Consider the following 12,137-nt stretch of genomic DNA (forward strand, 5'->3'; position numbering starts at 1 on the left):
CCTCCCCCCGCCACCCCCCTCATCACCCCGTTTTTAAATACTCAGGGTTGTAATTCCCCTTCACATGACCTCTGAACCAAACCTACATAGCCCTGGGTACACACCTCACTTCATGACGGAAAGTTTTAACAAATTGTGATGAAACCTCAATAGCTGAAAGCAAGACAAAGGCATCTTTTAATTATCAAATTAGCTGGAGGGAAGAGCTGAAACTGCTTTCAGTCTGGAAAGAAGGGGAAATCATTAAAGGAAATCATCCCCTTTTCTTTCTCCAAGTAATTAGAAGAACCATCTGTATGTTCATTCCACTACAGTTAAGGGTGCAAATTAGCATTTCAGAGACATTTGAGTTCAACCAGCAATACTTTGATGTGTTAACATGAATGATGCTAAAAATTCTAAGGCTCTCAATGTTATACAAGTTTAAAAGGGTACACATGTCACTTTCCAGTCACTCTTTTAAAATGACTATTCAGCAGAGCCAAATTTACATTCAGAGAATTTTCTTTTATCTCCAAAAGCATATTTAAAAAAAATATGTTCCCATTAAAATAAACATTGTATTTACATAATGCCCAGCTATAACCCTGTGGATCTGTACTACCAGACTATGCAGCACACACGGCCATAATGAAATCAAAATTTTACAAAAGACTTATAAAAAAATCCAGACAGAAACAAGCTAAATAAACCTTTTAGATATGACTGGTTTTACCCAACAGGAAAAATAATCCCTCAAATATTTCTTCTGTGATTTACAAGGGTATAGCAAAAATTTCAAGCACAAAGTCCTAAATAACTAAAGCACACTAAAAAAGGGGAAAATTAAAACAGAAAAGTTCTGCAGGCTTAGTTTCACATATATAAAACAGAACAGTCTCTCATGTGGGACCACCTCCGGTTAATCTGGAAACAAATCTTTCCCACTATTCGTTCTCTGAGTACTATAGAAATCTGCATTTGACCTGAGGCAGAATGGAAATTATAAGATAATATAATAGACCCAGCAGACCTCATAAATAAAAGACCATGGGATGTCTAAGTCATTCAATACAGACCTCTCCATGACTAAAATTAACTCATATGGATAAGTGAAGCTGAATTCAGTTTTTCCAAGATCCTTTGTGACTGTCCAAATCTCTTAATATACTTGTTCAAGTCACCAGACAAAGTTCTGCCCATTTATTTACCAATAAATAGTAAACTCCAGCTCCAGAAAGGCTAGAATTGCCCTCCATGAACCCAAGTCTGTTCTCATCATCCATCATTATAACTAATAAATTAACTTAAAATAAAAATGCATGTCTCAGGAAAGAGACCTTTGAGCGATGACCACAACTTTAAATTTCACAACCACAGACTGTAAAGAGCATCTTTTCCCTTGAAAAAAAATGAAATTGCCAAGGAAAATCCCAGTACTCTAGAGCTGGGCATTGCAAACCACTAACAGGTCTCACAAATTCTTACAGACCCCTCTGTTCAGGGAAACCAAAACCAATGGACTCTGGGGTCTTATTCTTTCTGGGCCAATTTCCAGGACACTTTAACGGCAACTAACGTTTTTGGTTTTTTTTGCTCCTGGGATTGGAAAAGCAAAACAAAATCTATAAAGAGAGAAGATACACGAGTACTAGTTTACACACACAAGAATTTAGCCTTTTTTCCCCATGCTTGGACATGGTTCCCGTAGAACCTGACTTCCTCAGATCTGGGATTTTAATCTTCAGAATACACTCTAAGGAGGAAAATGCTGCCACGCAATTTGTAAATGAGAAACTAAAATATGAAGTTAAAAAGCAACTTTCTCAACAGGAGAGAAAAACAATAAAAGAGAGAGAGACAGGTCTTAACCCCCCATTAGTAAGCCCTGCAATACCTTTGCTCCATAAATGACAGCAGAACATGGAGGATGCTTGTCCAAATGGCAGTGGTTCAAAATTTGAAGAATGACAAGGGAGGAAAGAAGCAATTTATTTTGCTGCATCAATTTTGCAAAAGAGCTAATGTCATGGTGTCATCTCACCACTGTGTCCCGGAGTTTTGTCCTTGACTTCTACAGGCCAAGGATTTTACCAAGACAATATTAAAATAATGTGGCTACTGTAGTCTACTGATTAATTCAATTTAAATTAAATGGCACCATGTGGCATACTGACCTGATTGAATTTGAACACACACATCCAAGACGAAATGGTAAGCTGTAATGCCCTCTCAGCATTCATGTTTCATAATGAAAGAGTTTCGTGCTAAAATAAATTCTCAATTGATACAGTATGATAATCTGTGGCACAGGTAGGTATGCACAAGGACTAAATTTAGCCTAGTAAGATGTATCTCCTTGGGCTTCCAGTGGGGTCAGTGGGACAAGAGACTGACAGAGTAGTTAAAAAACAGCTAAATTCATCTACTGAATGGTTGGGTACCCAAATTTACCCATCCCTTATAAAATGGCACCCAAAGAGTCTATCTTTGGTTTCACACTTTAGAAAGCCTTCATCCCCATTTGTGAAAAGATGAATTTTTTCTGCTACTTCTGTTTTTTTGCTGTTCTGTTAAACTTAATTGGTTTAAGAGCTGTTAATATGTGTCAGGATTATTCTCTGATTAACACCTGTTACTCCTTGCTTCCATTACTCAGACATTCTTTAACTCACTTTTTACTATATAGTATATAAATTCAACATCAAAAGGGCCTAGAAGGACAGATCTGAATGAGCAGTGTGAAATAAGCTACACACAAAATACTCCATTACCAAGGGAGCCGTTTCCCTTTTGTCCCATTTCTCTCTGAAGTTAATGCTGCTTGACTACAATGAGCCACAGTAGATGGTGTTTCCCATTATCAGGACAGCAAAAGTAGTCTATAATTCATAATAAAGCAATTTTTAAGCCACTTGAAATGCTTTTTGCACTTAGAGTTATGCTGTTTTCTGCTGGGTACAGCAGGAAGCAGGAGTTGCCTCCATCCAGTCTAGCTGGTTGGTTGCTATACAGACTTATTTCACGTGACTGAAATTACATGCTGCTTGAAGGCTACCAAAATGCTGCAGAAACAATGAGGAAGAAATAAGATAGCAAAGAGATCACAGAAGCTGTGACCAGCTGAAAAACATACTTCATGTCGATGGGGCCTAGAGGACAAAATCACAAGCATTTGCTCATTTGTTAAAGGTGAAATAGAAGCAAAGCTCTGAGACCCTGAAATGCAAAGACTGTGATATCTATACATCCCTGTGGCAAAAGAAGCCACATTCCCCTACAGTTCACTGCATCAACCTGACAGAGTCTTTCAAGTCATGTAACATGGCCATAGCCTTGCTGCTCTATAGTCACCATCACTCTTGACGGGATAGCTGGAAATGGCATGAGTCAGCTACCATAAATGGGTGCAGCTTTGTGGCTCCCAGGCTTTAAATGCGTGTTAGTTATCCAATTGCAAAGTCTAAAGTTACTAAACTGGAAGCCGAAGACATCAACTCCAGCCAAAGAAGGAATTATCCTGCTGTAAGACTCAAAGGGGAAGACTCATGCTGCTTGTAGGGTATTATTGACACCAGGTGGGAATGATGTGGTCTTCATTGTCCCCACACATGATGAGGCATTTGGAGTCTTCCTCTTAAGTCAACAGATTTTCTGTCATTGACTGCCACATAAACATATCAGGGTCCTCATTATCCCAGACATCTAATAAGTTGTCATCTAATAAGTTGTTCCATGAATGTAAGACATAATCATTACATTTTCTATACTGCAATAGCTGTCTCACACTCATGTCCATTATGACCTGCTCACCACACTGCTCTCAGTTCCCCATTATAACCACCAACTGGTGAGGACTCACTGGCACTGGGAATGTCTAGTATTAAAGTTAACATTAGTGCTAGGGACAAAAAGAAGCTGAAGAACTAACTCTATTGCAGGACTCATTTGTTAACCAGATGTTTCTCAGGTTTTCTAACCCCGAAATAATGTCATCTTTCACAGGAACACCCTCCCCCACACACACATGTACTATGCCATCACAGCTGTTCAATTTTACAAGTCAATAAAAGTTTGATGTTGAAAGCTTGGTCTTTCTGCCTAACGTCATCATGCCTAGTTATTTTGTACAGACTTTACCTACATATACATAGTTATCTACAGAATATCTACATATTTTGAAAAGAAAAAAAATACAAGTAACTCCAAAAATAAGGTACAAGGATACTTTTGGGTTGCAGTGAGGTACAGGGATAATTTTGGGTGGCAATGAGGTACAGTGATGTGTGAAAAAAGGTACTCAAGAAGGAACATGAATTATGAAGTTAATGGAATATATGTTATATACAATTATTATATATGTTATATAAAACATTAATCGTACATGCTTCTGATACTTTCACTAGGAATATGATCCAGGAATGTAATTGAGATTTGAAAGGGTTTAGTATAGAAAGATAGAGAAACATTCCCATAACTGGAGGTGGAAGGGGCAAATTACGACTATCGAATGAGGTGTGGAAAAGTAACTACAACTCAACACTGACCAAAACTTTCTGTTATTTGCCCTTGAATAGTACTTGTGACTTTTTGAGTCACAAGCTAAGTGCATGATTGAAAGAATTTAAATTGCATAACAGAAGAATAGCAGCACTAGGTTATCTAATCTATCTAGTCCAGCAGCCCAGCTCCAGTAATATCTCTTGGGAGAAGGAAAGGGGGAGCAGAAATAGTACATAGTGATGCTTTCCCTGCAATGGCCTTCCAGCAATCAACATTTTAGGTTCTTTTAAGCCAGTGGTTTAATCCAGAGAGCTTTGTTCCATGGGCTTTTCTTCCACAAATTTGTCTAACTCTTTTTCTGATCTCCATTCATCACATATGCAAAACATGGGTTCAGTGTAGCAAGCAAACTATGTGGTAGAACTTGAGGAAGCAGAAACTAGGAAGCAACCCATAAAGTTATCAATCAGGCAGTAGGCTTAAAAACCAAAGCTGCATAACTAAAATGTGGCACTTTTTTGGCAGAAATTGTGTCTGAATGCCTGACTTTAACCTACAGAACAAACAAAAAAAATCCTTCAGTATTGCTAAAGACACAGACTGAACATCAAAACAGGAGACTATATAGCCTACGGTACCTGGCATTTCTGCATAATTAGAAAAAAATACTGTAGGGATATTGTCAATAAAAGTGATCAACGTAACAGACATTACATGAAACAGAGATATCTTATTGTTAAATTTTAATAAGTTTTTGTTCTCCATCCCTTCCTCACCAATTCTCTCCTGTCTTCATTAGTTAATTAGTTCTGCCTGGAGCAGTAAGCTTGTGATGCATAAGAAAAAAAAACAGTAACTCAAGAGACCCTCAGAAGCTTTGATCATTTGTTTGCTCATTTTAACCTACAAATCTTTCCTTTTTTCCTCTTTGAAGATTCCTGCTACAAATTCCCACAGGAAAATCTCAAACGCTGTTGCTGAGGTACTTTCAGGTGAACTTCTTGTAAACACCTTCAATCTCATGTTGCTATAGAGAGATCTCCACAGGAGCTGGATGCCGTGGAATAAACACATTAACCAGCTAATCAGAGCTCCTCTAAATGATTAAGCACCTCTAATGAGATACCAAAAATGTGAATAAGCTTAGCATTTTTACTTCTAGTTTCACCCCCTCAGCAAAAACCAGTAGAAGGCAGCCATGAAACTGTTGAGCTGGACAGTTACTTGCCAGTGTTAGCATTGCAATAAGTTACCACAAGCCCCATCCAAAATCAGCAGCAGTGTTCACTTCTCCATACAATGATCGCTTCTCATTTGTCCTGCAGTAACTTAATTATTAAATTATGAATTCATTAAAAATATCTTGTATCTATTATGCATCCTTACAAGATCAGCAGCTTAATCTCAGATGGAAAGGAACAATATTTTTGAAAACTCCATATATATGATCTGGAAACAATATCGATTTAGTTTGCGTAGTTAGTGCTAATAGCTATAAATGCTAGTAGAAGGAAACACAAAATATGTTTTAAAAAAATTCTTCCTTCTCCAAGTAACGAACCACATCATGGACCTTTTTGTTCAAGTGCTGTCTACACAAGATTCACACATTTCCCAGCAGAGACACTGATTTCAGAGTAGGCAATTTATTGGAATTTAAACCCATTTGTAATTTAAAACTATTCGTAACAGCACTTGGATAATTTTATTTACTAAATGACTGAAAACTAATATTGCAACAATTCATTTCCCAACTTAAACTGTTTCCAGAATGAGAATCACACTGTAAAAGCCTGAATATATCTGTTTTAAAATACATGTTAGTGAAATTCACAAACCAAGACAGAGGGATATTCCCCAACTTCTCTGCTAGGAAGAACTGGTTTGTGATATTAGCCCAGTAAAAGATTGGATTAAGAGCAGTGTTAGGAGTCAGGAATTCCTGAGCTGTCCTTAGTCTACCTTTGCCTGAGCCTCAAGAGTTACAGTGGTATTTTAAACACACGGAGTGGTTTGAGAACTCACAGAATATTCTGTTTTGAAGTATTACAAGAAAAAGGATCTATTAGTATTTTATTCTAAAGATGTACAGGAGTGAAGATTTTGCCCGTGAAGCTGGGATTTCAGATCTTCTGCTAAACCTACCAAAACGGTAGATGTCCTTTCCAAAATTTGTACCTTGACAAAGGTTACATATTCTGATCTTCTCAGGCCTGTCAGTGATGAGGAATTTAACAGATTAAGGACTTGAGTTCTGGATCTTTTAAAAAATCAGCTTCCTTTCCAGTTTCAGTCCCCTTGTCCGCTCATGGCAAGGACAGCCAAGGAGCACTGATGGCTGCATGACAAGCATATGACTTCCTTCCCTCAAAGCTCCAGGGATGTACTCAACTCTGCAGAAGCTGAAGAAACTTTTCTTCTTTTGCCATTATGGACATGCCCAAATCCAAATTTCCACATGCCTGTGCTAAGCTAGCCAGCCAACAAGTTGTAATGTCAAGGCTGCTATTAAAGTTCAGAGGCTGGTTTGCTTCAGAATGCAGAACTCCTTTAAATAGCAAGGCCAGCTGATGCAGCTCGCGGTTCCTCTCCCAGCCCCCTACTGCTGACTTGCTTCTGCCCCTCTGCTCTGCCACTGAAAGTGTTTGGGCAGCTGCTTGGTGAGCTGGATTGGGGAACTCATCTAGCTTAAAAATAACACTGCAAAAAGCAAAATGATTAATAAGCAGGGTTGGTTCACAGGCTGTTCCCCAACCACTGTATCTCTGACTCACTACAGCAGTCCCAGGGGCTGGAGGTGGGCAGACCGTGACTCTGACACAGTCCTTTGTGCCTTTCTTAATGGCAGCATAAAACATACAGGCATTTGCAAAGCAACTCAAGGGGTGCCCACAGTTCTGACAGAGATCTTCAGACTGAAATCCAGAGGATTGTACTAACAGCTCACCGATTCCCAGGACAAGCTTATTTGACCAGATCATTTGCCCATGTTGCCCTGAAATTCTTCATTTCAGGGTGTCAGTACAGAGAGCTATTGACATATTTTTAATCTTTTCCCTGTGTATATTCTATTGCTACCCAGCAGACCCAGCTAATTTTCGCTACATCCCACATACGCACATATTTTTCAGTAAGTGGCAGACAGATCCACATGAGTCATCCTCAGAAATTATCTTTTCCTACAAAGCTCCAATGGGTTCAAAATTCCAGCCATCTCATAACAACCAACCCTGCTGATTGAGTCCATCCTATAAGTGGCATTGCTGCTTGCTTCAGTCATACATGTGGCAATTAGTAATGAAGGAGAAAGAGCCTTTTACGAACAGTTCCCAGCTGTGAAAAGATTAACGTGGCTGACATGGATTGCACCACAGAGTGACTCTGACTCTTGGCTGAGCTTGCTGGCACACTGCTTGTTTCCCACTCCACGCATGGGAACAGAGAGGATGATGAGGTCTGTGTTAAAAATCAGCACAGGCTTGATGAAATATCTGAGTTTTTCAGCAGACATTCAGTGGGGCCATGGTAATATTCGCTACATTGAAATCTGTCTCCATGTGACTATACACTGTATAGGTGAACAAAGAGTCTTAAAAACAACCCAAAGGAAGCAATTGGAGTAATACAGGCAAGAGAGCACTATCATGTCTGCATGTGAACAAGTTCTGCCTGTCTATGAGACAACTAAGAAAGAGAATTTTGTGTGTGTGTGTGTGTAACACACAAAAGTTTTAATGCTCCTTTTTGCCCCTGTCTTCCAGCTCATCTGCATCCAGAAATAAGTGGACATTTTAGGGAAGTTTTTCAGACCCTTTTGTCAGACAACAAACCTTTCTGTTTCTTCAAGGTATTAGCTAGAATAAGGCTGTGCAGGACAGCAAGTACTAGTTATAATTGCAATGTGAATAACTAGCCATGTAGAATTACTTCCCTTCCACTGGTATCATGCTGTGCTCAACACCAGCCGGACTCTGCATCCACCTTTATTCATGCAATAGCTGCCTTCACAAAGCCCGATGGGACAGAGCCACAGCTTGCGGAGACTCGGTACAGAGCAGATGCCAAGGGCCACACAGTGCCAAAGAAAAAGCCCTGCCTGGTAAGCTGGGAATCAGATTGACCAATATACTGCCCTGGACAATCAATAGGAATCCTTTGAAGGGTCGGAGCTGAAAAGTCAATGATTACACTGGAAGATTTTCTTTGATGCTTTTCACATTAGCCTATCATCACTTTGTCTTTTATACCCTGGCTGCTCTGTATAACAATTAGGTATAACGGGCATAATTAGGGATGTCTGTTTTTGCAAAAAGATGACTGAGTATCTAAAGTGTCCTTGAGTAAAACTAATATAAATAAATACAGAAATAAATAAAAAGAGTGAGTGAATTATATTGAAAAGCATTTGCACTTAAAAAAATATAATCCTATTGACTTCCATACAAATTAAGTAACATGGAGAACAGTGAAATTAAATTACCCTTTCATCTACTCAACTTATTGGAAAGCAGTTAGACAAGGTGATTGTTATGCAAATGTAAATCCAATGCAATCACAAGGCCTGGGAGTATTTTCTAAGAGAACATGTTCACTCTTTCAAACACATTATATCTGCCCCCTTCCAACAGCCTTTGAGTCAGGCTTTTCTAATCAGCCCCATATACTTTGTCTTGAACAGAAATATTTGCAGTTATGAACATTCATACACAAATACATTTTATATTTTTCATTAATTACATATTTGGCTGATGAAGGAATCTGCGCTGAGGTATATAAGCCTTTGTAAAGAATTTAATCCACTGGCACACGGCATTTGGATTAAAAAACACAATAAACACAAACTCAATATATTATAGAAAGCAAGCTCAAATGTAGATGACATATATCTGAGAAAGTAAAAGGTTATCACACCATCTCAGCAGACAGCTTTATTTTAGTTGCCTTATAAAATTAGCGGATGTCACAAGGGACAGGTTAGCATCAATGGAGCATCAGCAGAGAAGCAATCAAGGAATGAGACAACAGTCATGTATTGCAGAGGGACAGAAAAACAGATAACCATGGCACACATGCCAGCCAGCCTTTCTACAGCCTTGGCTAAGAGTGTAGGGGCACAAATGGCCACAGATCCTGAATTACCGCTTGTCAAATGCACAGCTTTCTTGTGCACCAGCTCTAATCCTGTGCTTGGAGAAAGCTGAGAGAGTTGTTTCACAGTCACCATTAAGTAAGGCTGTATGCATGTATAGTTACTACAGAGCAGATAAAGAAGGCTATCGTGGCTTCTAGCTGCTAGAGTTCAAACATGAGCCTTGGGTGTAAAAGTAGAGGAATATCATCCTGAGGGAGAGGAATGTTTGATGGCAAATGATCCAGCCTCATTAGTAGCAGAGCTGAAGCCCAGTTTAGGGGCTGCTCTCATAGGTCTTGTTGATGGATCAGATACCACTGCTTGAACCCTTTGAGCCCCATGTTGGGTGCCAAAAAGGACTGTTGTGGTTTAATCCCAGCCAGCAACTAAGCACCACCCAGCTGCTCACTCACTCCCCCCTGGGGGGAGGGGGGAGAGAATTGGAAGAGTAAAAGTGAGAAAACTTGTGGGTTGAGATAGACAGTTTAATAAGTAAAGCAAAAGCCACACATGCAAGCAAAGCAAACCAAGGAAGTCATTCTCTATTTTCTGTTGGCAGGGAGGTGTTCAGCTATCCCCAGGAAAGCAGGGCTCCACCACGTGTAATGGTGACTTGGGAAGATAAACACCATCATTCCAAACATCCCTCCCTTCCTTCTTCCTCCCCCAGCTTTATACACTGAACATGACATCATATGGTCTGGGATATCCCCTTGGCCAGACGGGATCAGCTGTGCCCCCTCCCACCTTCTTGTGCCCCCCCAGCCTCCTCACTGGTGGGGTGCAGTGAGGAGCAGAAAAGGCCTTGGCTCTGTGTAAGCCCTGCTCAGCAGAAATTAAAACATCCCTGGGTTATCAACACTGTTTCCAGTACAAGTCCAAAGCATAGCACCATACTGGCTACTGTGAAGAAAATTAACTCTATTCCAGCCAAAACCGACACACTGTTCCTACTTGCTCACTGGATAAATAATGGATTTTTCAGTTTAAGGGAAGATTTAAAAATTTATTCTAAAAACTTGGCTTAGAATAAACATTTTAAAAAAGAGGAATATGACTGGAGTAAAACAAACAAACAAAAAAAACCCGACCAAAATGTCTTTCTGGGCAATGCTTTTCCCATTTGGGGTTACTTCACTTGTTCTTCCACCACCAAAATATGCCATGTCAGTATGAAAAGTCAAGGTTACTTTTTGAGAAAAATACAGCAATGTGAAAATTAAATATTTGCGCAATTCTAGATTGAAGCTTTTTCAAAGTGCTGAGGAGAGAAAATTTTTACATTCTTTCTCCTCCTCCCCCCTCACCTCCCCAGCCGAGCAGAATCTATTTCCTAAGTCAAATTCAAATTCACAAGTAATTTCTCTCCTCCCCATGCTCTCAAGAAACCCTTCAGATCTGTGGTGAATTTCCTACTCAAAAATCACCCACTCCAGCTTTATGCTAAAGGCGCTCAAGCACCCAGCCACTCCTGGGGCTCCATCCCAACTGCAGCTAGTTCCCTTCCCTGGTACCATCTGATGCCTTCCCCTCTGCTCCTCTTCCCCATATAGTAGCTATTAACAACACAATATCCCTAACTTCCCTGAGTTTCAGGAGGTTTTTTTCACAGCATCACAGAAGTGTTGGTGGAAGGGACCTCTGAAGGTCACCTAATTAAAGCTTCCCCTGAAGCAGGACTACTGCCCACAGCACAGCCATTCAGCAACAACTTCATTTAAATGAAAGCTTGAAAACCACCAAGGATTTCACAACCTTTCTGGGCAAGCTGTCCCAGTGCTGCACCCTCCTCATGAAAATTTTTTTCTAACATCCAGCCTGCGCCTTCCCAGCTGCAGTTTGCAGGCATGATCATGCCGAGTTCAATCCACAGTGGATTTAACTATCTGAGTCTCATCTAACTGCAACTTTCAGTATTCTGATATGGAAAGACTTAAAAGGCATAGGAGTTAGTATTGTTCAAAGCTGAAATAACGTCAATGGAAGGATTAGAATCTCTTAATCAATGAGATACACGACCCCTTGGGGTTGAGGGGTTTTTTTTATTTTATTTTAAAAAATTTAAACCAACAGACGTCATCTATCTGGACTTCTGCAAAGCCTTTGACACAGTCCCCCACAACATCCTTCTCTCTAAATTGGAGAGCTATGGATTTGATGGGTGGACTGTTCGGTGGATAAGGAACTGGCTGGATGGTCGCGTCCAGAGGGTAGTGGTCAATGGCTCGATGTCTGGATGGAGACCAGTGACGAGTGGTGTCCCTCAGGGGTCCGTGCTGGGACCGGTGCTGTTTAATGTTTTCATCAATGACTTAGACAGCGAGATCGAGTGCACCCTCAGCAAGTTTGCGGATGACACCAAGCTGAGTGGTGCGGTTGACACACCAGAAGGACGGGATGTCACCCAGAGAGACCTGGACAGGCTAGAGAGGTGGGCCCGTGTGAACCTCATGAGGTTCAACAAGGCCAAGTGCAAGGTCCTGCACCTGGGTCGGGGTAACCCTCGGTATCAGTACAGGCTGGG

Source organism: Egretta garzetta, unplaced genomic scaffold, assembly GCF_000687185.1.
Source record: "Egretta garzetta isolate BGI_Z169 unplaced genomic scaffold, ASM68718v1 scaffold486, whole genome shotgun sequence".
NCBI lineage: Eukaryota > Metazoa > Chordata > Aves > Pelecaniformes > Ardeidae > Egretta > Egretta garzetta.